This window comes from Callospermophilus lateralis, chromosome 6 (genome assembly GCF_048772815.1).
Source record: "Callospermophilus lateralis isolate mCalLat2 chromosome 6, mCalLat2.hap1, whole genome shotgun sequence".
Classification (NCBI taxonomy): domain Eukaryota; kingdom Metazoa; phylum Chordata; class Mammalia; order Rodentia; family Sciuridae; genus Callospermophilus; species Callospermophilus lateralis.
This window is the reverse complement of record NC_135310.1, coordinates 80666088-80678305: the sequence shown is the minus strand read 5'-3', so window position 1 is coordinate 80678305 and position 12218 is coordinate 80666088.

The window sequence follows — 12218 nt, the reverse complement described above, 5'->3', positions numbered from 1 at the left end:
GTATTCACAAGAAGTTTTCTTGTGACCCTTCCCAACCTTTTGCCTGAAAGTAGTCTCCTGGTTTGATGTCAATATCCAGTTAGGCAGAAGGATGAAGGAGATTTGTCTGTTCTTGAATTTCCTATACATGGAATAATGTAGTATTCAAATATGTCATCATTAACTTTGTTCTTAGTGCAAATACAAATAAATAACCTAAGTGAAATTGATGTTACTTGCCTCAGTGTGGTGCTACAAAAGTTTAGGTGCTCTTTACATTTTGTATAATAAGGTGACCCACTGTAATTTTTATTTATTCTACCAAAAGCTAATTGCATTTTCTTCCAGGTGTGAATATTCTCCTTTCTCGGATATCACTGTCCAATTCTCACTCAAATTTCAAGATCTAGTTCCAGTCTGTTGCCTCTGTGCATTGTTTATAACAATTTCACTCCATATTGTGGCACTGTTTTCTGAACTCTATATAATTCCTAGTCTATACTACTTAATGTGGACATTAATCATACAGTCCTTTTTATTATTTAACCATTGCATATATTTATAGGTGTCTTTTTTTCCAAAAAATTGCACATGCCAATGAAGACAGCTTCATTTATTATTATTTTTTTGAAATCCAAGAATAATGTAAATAAGTTTACACATGCATGCAAAGTGTTCAGAGCTTTTCATTTTAACTAGGGCTTTCCATTTTACATGCTTTTTCACATCATTCTTTATATGTGGTATTGTCACATTTTCACTAACACTGTCAAACTGAGCTGGTAAATTGTGATTAAATGCTTATCTCTTAGAGAAAATTTTTTTCAGAGCAACACTTATCAGATAATTAAAGAAATAACATTATTTGTCAAATTTAGCTCAATCTGTTGGTTTAAATTCATGCTACCAGTGAAATTACTACTTAATTCTGATATAACATTTACTAAGCTCCTATTAGAAGCCAGAGCAATAATGTGTGTGTGTGTGTGTGTGTGTGTGTGTGTGTGTGTACTATATTAAGTTTTTACTGGATAAATTAAGTACTGATTAACTAGTTAATGGGAATGCTATAAAATATTATGATCTGAATATCTAGGAATTTTTAAAAGAATTCTTCAGTAAAATCTTTGAAAAAATTAAAGTAAAATATTAGGAAAAAAGCCAAAATATGTCTTTCCAAGTGGCTTATAGCCAGATTCAAAAAATGAGATAGTTATGTATACCCCAAACTCAAGTGCTGAATATAATTGGGCAGAAATATTCCTAGAGGAAAATCAGACCAACCTGTATTAAAAATTAATTGAAAGTCATTATTTCGATGATTGTGATTAAAATGAGTAATATTATTACCTTCATATAACCCCCAAATACTGACCATTTAAAATTAAACCTTGAAGTGCAGGGTTTGGGGAAGAAGGAGACTATTACCATGCACTGCTGTGGTTACAATATTGAATACAAACCCATGCCATGGGTCTTCTCCTGCATTAGCCTTATGCTCAAGTCAGCATATCATTGAAAACCCCCAAACAACAAAAGTCTTTTCATGGACTCCCAGATTAATGTAGCTTCCCTACCAAACTAATTGAATTCTGACATAATACCCTGTTTCTTTCCCTGTTCCAATTCTTGGGTATTTATATAGCAATTTTGGTCATATTTTGGTAATGATGTAGATTTATAGAGGCTCATAACAGATGATTCATACAAAAACTTTTTTTTTTCATTTCTGGAATCCTCTTGGCACGACTTCCAAAACTCAGCCACTAATAGAACATAAATATAGAGTGGTTATGTTTCTATTTCTAGAGAAAAGTGTAGTAACTGTAGTGCTTAAGACACGGGGGTGGTTGGATTTTGTACTTCCAGATCGGCAAGGCAACTGTTCAGGGTCAGGCTCACTCTGAATTTATCTTGGTGCTTTGCAATAATATGGCTGACTCTGGCAAAGTTGTTTATGTACTTATTCCATATTTTGCCATTAGTTTTGTTCCTTCTTGTTCTTGGAGAAATTCATTTGGGGTCTAAAAATATTTTGGAAAATTAGAACATGAACAGGTGTAGAACAAGTACATGAAACTCTAAAATATTTTTTCTGTTAAACCTGCTAATAAAATATCAGAAGCTCTATCTCCAAAAATATTGAGCACTTGCTGTCTAGATGTTTGCTTGGTAGCATGGTGTTAAAATCAGAATTAGACTTTATTTTTATATTCCTGCAATGGAAACAAATCTTTTGTTTTTAAATAAGAAGAAAATATGTGCCAAACTGAACAAGAAAAATATGTAAGTTTAAATTTGTAAGTTTAAATTTTCCCTTTGAAAGTATTAATTTTCAATTTTAATCTAAACTTGAAAGTTAACCATGAACCAGATTCCTTAATGTTTGGAAAGAGATGCCAATTTACTTTTCAAAAACTAAGCTTTATAATTCAACATTCATCAAATGCTTCCCAAGGGCTTGCTATATACCAGATGCTTTGTTAAGACCCAGGTGAGCAAAGCACACAGACTCTGCCCTGGCCTCCTGGAGCTTACAAATTTGTAATTTTCTTCACATTTATTTTTATTTTGTAATTATATCTTAATTATATTATATCTTAATTATGTTTAATTAATTTTTCAATCTAATGATATGTATACATAGACATTCTTAATTATTACATATATCTGATGACTGGTTCAAGTATATAGCAAGACAAAAATATTATGTTGAGCTTTTATTATGCTGAGCTTCTTTATAGAAAAAAAATCTGGGATCTTTAGTTCTTGACTGTGGATATATTATTGCTGTTAAACAAAGGGACAGTTGCTAAATAAAGTTATTTATAAATATTCATAATTGAGATAATATTTGTGTATCCAAATTGCATTTTAAGCACATACACTTTAATCAAAGGCAGACTCTAAAACAGTAATTAACAAAACTGACATGGCATTAATATAGTACATTTATAGAAGGTACATTTGTCAAGTTAGGAACATTTATAGCAAATGTGGATGCTCAATAATTAAAGTACCCTCTGTATGGAAGTTTACTCTAGAAATTAATATGGGGAAATATTTTAATTTCATGTGATTTGAATAAATGTATTTTAATATCATTTTCTACCAGAAGTGATTATTTCATTTATTTTTTATTAAACTTCAATAAGTTTAAATTTGTTCTTTTCCCAGATAAATTAAGGAACTAGTAGTTACTGTAACTCTACAGTGCTTTATTCTTAGACCTAAGGTGATCAATAATTTTAGTATAACATTGATTGAATTTAGTTCAGGTGTTACATCCCCAAATATCAATGTCTTCTATTGAAAAGATAGTAGGTATTAGATTTTATGCATAAATACTGTGAAGGGCAGTGTGATGTACCACCCAGATCCCTCTCATGGAATGCAGAAATTGTTCTCTTAGGTGCTGAGAATATTATGAAAGGTTATCAGCTATTAATCCACCTCGAGGATAGTGTAATGCCCCCTGCCTGAGGAAGCTCACTTCCAAGGGTTGATCACCTTGAAAGACTTTCTAGGTCCAGTTTCTGAAGGACTTTTCTAGGTCCAGAGCTATCTGCAGGATGTGCTCCTCGGCTACTAATCACTCCCTTCCACAGGTGTTGATCCGAAGTGCTCTCCTGAATGAACACTCCATCTCAGGGTGTGCTGCCTGAGGAAACTGAAATTTGTATATGCCCACTGACTCATAAGTCAATAGTCAGGAAGGCACTGCAATGTTGACAGTAAATCCTAGACTTCATTGAAGCATTCCGGCCAATTAATCTAGGTAAATATTAATGAAGATAAAGCATTTTGATTTTATTAGTATTTTCAGATTCTCTAATCAGCTTTTACACTTAATCATAGTTAGCTAGCAATGAATTAAAAGCAGATGAACAATATGGAAAATAATTGAAGTCATGAAAAGATGAAAACAAATCCATAGATAGCAAATTTTTCTTTTGTGAAAGTCTTTGTACTATTTTGACCTTCTGATTTAGCAGGCTCAGTTCTGATTTTAAACAAAGGAGAAGATGAAACGAATGCTTGTTAATCATGCTGGGACTTCTAAAACAGCTGTTGCTATGGGAGGCATTGTCCCTGTATTTCTTTTGAATTTTACATAAGAACATTTGCTCCCTTTCCACACTGCAAATTGCAGGAGTGACTTAGGTAGTTCTAAGACACATAACCCCCTTCCCGGTATGAGTGCATAGTGTTGCACTTTGGCATCTGTTTGGAGGCAATGTCTTTTCAGCATAGCGAGGAGAAGTATGTGAAGTATAATTGCTCACTGAAAACGTATTTTATTATTAGCACGATTTCTCAGGAAAGCTGCAAAGAATAGACACTGTGGTTAGGAAGTTAATAAAACAGTGTCATTGTTTTCCTAGCCAGTTTTTCCAGGTGCAGTGTCTGCCCCTTTCAAACAAAATCTATAGTTTCGGAATAGAATAACCCCTACACAAGTATCAGTGGTCAAAACCAGAAAGGTGGGGGCCCATCCAAGAGAAACAAGATTGAAAATTCAGCCAAAGACAGAAATCTGGACATATACCAAATAACTTTTCATCAGCATGTCTGCCTGAGAGGAAACATTTTCCAGTGTTCTTCCTTTTTCTTTAGAAACGAATTCAAGGGCAGCGTTCCCAGGCACTGTAACAAAGGAACTGCTTTAGGCACAGAGAAGCATTAATAAATGATGCTGTTTGTTAAAGGTAGCTTAGAAGCCCTGCTTCCTCAAGTCATTGTCAAACCCAATGAAACACTAGTTCTAACAAATTTCTCTGCAGTTCACATTGGGACTTGTGTTGTGTTTTTCCCAACAGTGCAAGAATAGGCCCAGGTGGTCAGGTTAGATGTGTTGGGTGGGGTGAAAGAGCTCTTTATATATACTGACCTCAAGGTTAGGAAAATGGCAGAATTTCCGGAACTAATTAACTACTTCCTCTTATTCATTTGTTTTCCACTTGGGCTGTCTTCAATGCTAGCTATGGATGAGAAAGTTCTGAAGATAGTGGGAGCAGGCAGGGAGCCAGCAGAGGGCGCATCCTTGAGTTCCAAGCCTGGGAGGCTTCCTTCTACCTGTCTGCAGGAAAGGAATAACTTCGTTTCCAATTGCAAGGCTTATTCTCAACTCAATGTTATTTGGTTTTAGCCAGTAATCCACCCTTATCAGGTAGGAACATTTGGAAGTTAGGACATTGAAAATACATTGGGCTCAAGTGTTTTGCACTAAATGTGTTTACAGGAAAAGGAAAGCCTGGTGAGTCATCCTTCTATTTTCAAATGGAAACTACCCAGAATTTGTATGTGCACTTTGCAACTCTATGCATTTAAATCAACCAAGCATTAAATATAAATGTGGATGACGTGGGAGAGAATGGTACTTAGCAAGTAACGATAATGGAGATAAGAGTGATTTCAAAGACTTCATGTGGAGGTGGAGAATCAGAAAGGTATTTTGCCTTAGCAGTTTTAATTTTTATCCATCTGTGTAACAGAAGGACTGTTAAATATTTAGAAGGGAGCAGGGGAACGGAAAGGTCATCATCCTCAGTAATTCTGAATTATAACAAACCCATTGCAAGTGGCAATTTTTCAACAGGTCAGCATATAGGGTGTATCTTAAAAAAGGAAAGAACGGCATTTAAAGGAGCAGAAAGGAAGAGGAGAATAGTAATGCTGCTGCAGAATTCAAGTGCAGCCCTGTCCTTCTAATCATACTCTGTCATTCGCCTTCCAATGGGTGTGTTACAGAAATTATTTTGAAGTTATGTTATTCCACAAATTTACAGAATTGCTCAACTTGGGGTCACCAACCAAATGGTTGTGCATGCCTTCTGTGTACTCATTCAGGTGATGTATATAATGAACACTTGGACCCTACTGCTATGTGTCTAAAGATCTTCCTCTAGGATGACACTGTTTTCATTAGTTGGTATTTTCTAACATAAGTTGTTTAATAAAGCATAAATCCTTTAAATTTACCTCAATGCAATCCATTCTTCCTATGCTGTCTATAAGACCATGACTTGCTCAGTGACTTGCTGAATAAAGATATAGTCCACCCTTTTTATAAGGAAGGAAAATATAGTGCTTTCAAGTGAGGCCTGACTGGGTTCTGCTCTTGATTCAACTACATAGTTAATTGTATGTCCTTGAGCAAGTTGTTTGTCTGTGACTTGGTTTCTTGATCAGTAAAGTGGGGATAATAATAGTATATAACACATAGGGTTTCCGTATGGCAGAGGTGAGTTAGTGAAAACTGGGTATGCCCAGAACAGCAATGAATCTAGAGTTGACACTGCAATACTGTCCAAGTGTTCATTATTATTGTGGCCATCATCTTCATCTTCATCATTATCATAGATAGATACTCCTCAGTGAGCCCAATCATGTTTTGTTGCTATTTAGCTTGTGTTGACATCCAATGATCATTGCACACCTCAAAAAATAAGATCTAAATGTCTTTCTGAAGTTTTCCTGAAAGTCTTCCTTTTTGAGGCAAACCCCTTTCACAGCACAGATTATATATGGGCTAGAAAATGCTCAATGGATGCAACAGGTAATGAATACTAGATATCTAAACTTAGTGTTTTCCCAAACAGAGCACTGATTCTGCTGAGAGAGATTTTCTATCAGTGGCTGAAGTTGTTAGTACCTGGAGAAAAGCAAGGGTCTGTGCCACATCACTATCTATATGCCTCTGGGTAGGTAACTTAATTTTTTTGAGCCTCAGGATTTTTTTCTGTCTTCCCATAAAACAGGAATGAGAAAATGAACTGAAGATACTGTCATTCAAAAGCAGTATACTGAGTAACTAATATGTATGGTAAGTAATCTGACTACTAGAAATGTTTTATTCAAAGTGAGTAAAGCAAAGTCTTTTCTGTGATGATAAACAGATGAAGAAAGTATGTGATACATTAAGCGATTTAAAAAAAAAGAGTTCTGTAGGCATTTAAAAGAGAATAAGGAGCTAAGGAGTTGTAAGTAGTGGGGTGGCATAAATGATGGCCTTTATGATAATAGATATTGACCTGCTGGAAATTTCTTGATGTCAAATGTAACACTAAATATTCTGACTAGAATGGAAAGGTGAGAAAATCTTAAAAAACAAAACAAAACAAACAAACAAAAAAAAACTGTCCATAGGCACTTGCAGATTCTTGTCTAAGAAGCTTTTATCTGGAGCTTCTGTAGAATGGCTTGTGACATGTTAGGGACCAGGGCAGGGGGCTTTTGGAATATAGTTGCTTCACAATGTCCCCATTTAGGAAGAGTGGCTGACTAGGACTAAAGAAAAAGGCATTTCCCCTATTTTTTCCATGGCTTCAGTGTGTCTTCCTGAAAAAAGAATATAATGATATTTGCATCTTTTCAACAAAGAATTGTTTGCTCTAAAATTAGTTAAAAATAAACTTGAAACTGGAACTAAAGCTATCTGTGTTTTCTATGCAGATACCTTTCTTCTCACCTGGAAACTCTTTAGCGGGAGCATCAAGGATTCACTGAATTTGCCTGATTTCTACCCTTTGGAACTTTCTACAGAGAAGTCCAGATGTCCTTGAACCTTTTTAGTCCTTGTAGCCTAGGATGAACACAATGGTAACTGAAAGCTATTTCTGGATTATCTGAAATACTTAATAAAAACTCCAGGAAACTCAGCAACTTCTGCATAGCACATGGGATCTTAATGTGGAAGATGTTTTTCATCTGGCAGAACCCTATGCCATTACGATTGGATTTGTTCTTCAAGAAGTGTCAACAAGGCGCCAAAAAGACTCATAGGCTCAACTCCGGTCATATGTGGTCCATTTTTAGGTTTTCAAGGACCCAAGCTGTCCAGTAAGTAGAAAACCCCCAGCTGACCCTCCCTTTTTCTCAGCATTCTTGTGGCAGTTTCACCTTTTACTGAGGCTTGTTCTTTTCCAATTGAAGAATTCTCAATGTGTAAATCCAATGTGAATGTTGGACAAAGATACTGGACCTGAATTAGAGTCTGTTTTCTATATTTTCCCTGTCAGATGGGATTGTCTGAATTTCAAATCATGTTAATTTGCTTACCCTGGCAGAATTTCTTGTTTCTTTTGTTGATTAATACTTGATATTAGATCATAGTTTGTACAAATATTCTTTTCAATTATTTCCAAAGATCTGACTTAGTTTTCAGGGAACATTCTGGGCTTTCCCTCCAAATTTATGAGCCTTGTCAATATTATCCAGAGCTTGGATGTCTGAACAGGCCTCCCATGAAGTGCATTCTCCCTGGCCTTAGGCTTTGATTGTGCTCTATGAGATAGCATCTTGAGTGTTAGACTTGATATTGACACTAACCCTCATGCCCACATAATGTTTATTAATGCACATAGTTCAACAGGTGAATTATATGAAACAATGGTTGGAGACTTTATAGAGATTAAAGTTCTCCTGTGTAGAAGAAGCTGGTTAAAATATTTTTAAGTTTCTTTAAGTTTGAACAACAGGTAAATAAGGCCACCCTCCCCACCCCGCTAAGACTTCCTACTCAGGTTCAATGCCATTTTTATAAATACTTTCTATTTGGACTTTCAAAAATGCAACTGGGATGAAAAAAGTAAATAGTCATCATTTGTTCTCTTCCACGATCAGATTACAAGATAGTTGCTGAGGTACTGTTCTATGCAGTGGGTGTAACTTTTTGTGTAAATACGGATTTCAAAATCTCCATAGATGTACCCTGGGTCAGAGAGATTTTTAGTGGATCCAGAAAAATGCATGGTCTAGTTTTCTCACAAAAAAAGCACTGTCCAAGCATGTCATTGATAGGACTGCAAACAGTCAAACAGACCTCCCACCAATGGTAATCAGGATAAAAAAAGGGAAAGACTTCATTGATGCCTAGCACCCAAGGTGCAAAGAGGCAAAGCTAACTGGAAAACACCTGACAAGGTGCATCGTGTCTACAGTGTGTACTATGACACTGTTTGCTTCACTTTAATGAGTTTCCCATTAACCCTATGAAATATTTATAACCTGCCTTGTTCCTTTTCAAAAGTGCTAATTCGTTCCTTTCAAAACTTAGTATTTGGTGCTAAGTGCTCTGTTTTTCCCTTATGCTTTCGTAGGGACTGAATGTCTGATTTTGCTCTCAGCAATGCCTCTCTTGCTCCAGTTGCAGTGAGACAGAGAAGTGGGAGAGCTTGCAGGGGGCTTCCTTTTCTATTTTTCCAGAGTGGCTGACATATGAAGATAAACCAGCAACTCCTGTGCAAGGTGTTGCCAGTTTCTCCCTTGGTGGAAAAGTGCTCCTGAAAGTCAGGGATGGAGGGAGAGCCAGTGTCTACATCTGCTCCTGGTTAATTTCACTTAGTTCCAACCCAAGCAGCCTCGTGCCTGCCCCTTGTTTGCACTCAGTAGAAAAAAAAAATGCTTCTCTCTTACAAATGTTTAACCTGCAAACTTTATAGGTATAGAAAATGCTCCAGAGCACGAAAGCTCAACTCTGCCGCCACCAAACAGTGTATTCAGAGATTGCTTATAGATTGTTACTTTAAAAGTTCGAGCAAATGGATTAAAAACAACTTTTTGGAACTTAAACTATTTGTAAATTGATGGTAAATAGATTATAAGTAAAATACCCAAGAAGCTGTCCTTAAATTATTTGTACCATGAACAAGTTCCAAAACATTTTTACAAAAGCAAATTCTCCATTATACACCCTCTCTCCCACCCCATCTTCTCAAATTCTCTCATTAAATTGACTTTCATAATTGGAGAAATGACCAATTTTCCTATTCTGTTAAAAAGCCTATGAGATGATAAAGAAAAAAAAAAGTTAATCAAGTGGAAGAATTTGTGGAGGGATATTAGGTTCAGAAATAAATTATTTCAACATGTGAGGTTTTTATTGGTCTGCCAAAGAAAATCCATGGAGTGGGTCAGAAGAATAGAATCAGTAGCTAGTAGGCTTAAGTTTCTTGGTTTAGCAAAACTTAAGATGGATGTTCAGATATTACAGATTCTAAGAAGTTGGGTGGTTTGGAGTAAAACATGCTCTTATGGGTATAAGTTCAGTAAACACATTTTGGTGAATGTGACTAGAGGTAAATTTAACAATTATTAATCTTTGTTATTATATTTGATCATATTACTGAAAATTGAAATGTCTAATTAGCTTCTTCTAAACTTCCAGCTCTAATTCAACTGAAGCATAGTCAAGAGAGTTTCAATACCCGTTCATGTGGGTCCTTTGCCTTCTAAGAAGACGTGGTGGGAAACAGAACCACATCTCTGAGTGTTTTATGGTTATTCCAAATCTGTCCTATCACACAGGTAGACTTTTGTTCCTTAAACTAGAATTTAGGGATGCTGGGTTGTTATGGTTTGGATCTTAAATGTCCCCAAAAGGCCGTCTGTGAAAAGCTTGGTTGCCTGACTGAGGTACTACCAAAAGGTGATGGAAACTTAAAGAGGTGGGGCTTAGTGGAAGAAAATTAGGTCATTGGGGGCAAGCTTTTCTTTCTTGTTGGTTTCTGACAGTCACAAAGTGAGCAGCTTTGCTCTACCACATATTCCCTGCCATGATGTGGTCCCTCGCCACAGGACCAAAAGCAATAGAACCAACTGACCATGGACTCCAACCTCTGAAACCAAGAGCCAAAATAAATCTTTTATTTTTATATGTTGATTTTTTTAGACATTTTGTCATAGTGATAACACATGGGCTCTAGGAACAAAATGTATGAACTAAAATTTTCATGATGCAAACTCAAATGACTTCTCAAGGTTAATGTACTTTATTGGAAAAAGTACATTTACTTCTGTTGTAGGCAATAAATTTCAGTGTGATTCTGAGTTAAACTTTTTTGTTGTTGTTGTGTATTTCCAAAACCTTACTATTGCAAATGTGATAGGTTTACAGAATAATTAGTAAGACAAAAAGCTTCATTAAGTTGGTTATTGCTGAGAGCCACGGAGGAGTCTGTATGGCCCCTGGCATTTTGTCAACAGTATTGATTGACAGGCGAGGCATTACTATCCACCTTGGCCGCTACTTTTGAGTTCTCCTGCTACTTTGGAGTTCTCAGTGGGTATTCCCGGGGATTTCCCATTGGTTGGGGAAGTACAGGAGGAGGGATTTCCAGGAGAGAATTTTCCGGCTGGGGGTTCCTGGATGAGCCGCGTGGTGTTCGGGAGAATTCCCGGGGAGCGTGGGTGAAGTGTTTTCTTGCAGTTCAAAAATAAAGTCTGTTCCTGCTTCAGTGGCTCGTGATTTGTGCCCAGCCAGACTGCGGCAGGTTATGGTAATGAAGTACCAAAAAAAGAAGGTGGTTAAAAGTTGAGATCAATAAAAAGCAGTTTTGAACTCTTTTTTTTTTTTTTTTTTAATTAGAGATCTTGGAGGGTCTGAGAAAAACTTTGGAAGCCCTCTTAGAGGGCACATACTAATACAGGCATTTACATACACACGTTTACATAAAATCTCAAGCGGTTCAAGAAGGCAAAAGACTGCTATGAGTGTTTTCTGAGGCCCAGGAGCCATCTCTGTTCCAGTGTTGGCAGTCATCTTTGTTATCTGCAAAATGACATTAGAGAGAAATAGGGCAGATAGTGAAAACTCCTAATTATCCAAATTAAAGAGGAGCATAGTGGCATAGATAAGGGAAAATTAATGGCTAATTCTCAAACCAGTTCTCATTGACCTTGTAAAATTTTCATTTAGATTCTTTGGAGTTGTGCTAATTTTGAAATCTGTTTTCTTGAGAACACCCCGAGTTGCAGGTTAGTCATATTGTTGGTAAATTACTGGGGCAAAGCCAGGCAGAATTTAAAATGCACTGTGGATAGTCTACAGAGTGTGTGCAATGTATGTGGACAATTAAGAGCTTTCAACAGGATTTTACTATTAATCAGTATTTATTCCAAAGAGGCATCTGCCTACATTTAAAAAAGCTGCAGTAAGTTTGACAAACATGGATATGTTTCACCACAGCATGTGGATAAGTTATGGAAGGTGGCTTCAATTTCTCCTCCCAGATTCTTCAGATGAAAATAATCTGAAATGTGTACAATCTGCCAGGTATATTCTGAAATGGTGTGGAAGAGAAAAACAACAACAAAAACTTTTTGGTTTTTCTTTCTCACACTCACCTTGTACTTTTTTTCCCCTCCCTTTCTCTGTGGTAGCTGTCTGTTTTAAAATTCCAAAGATTATTTTAGTGTGGGTCTCATTGAATGTATTGTTCTGGAGAATTTATGGGAGC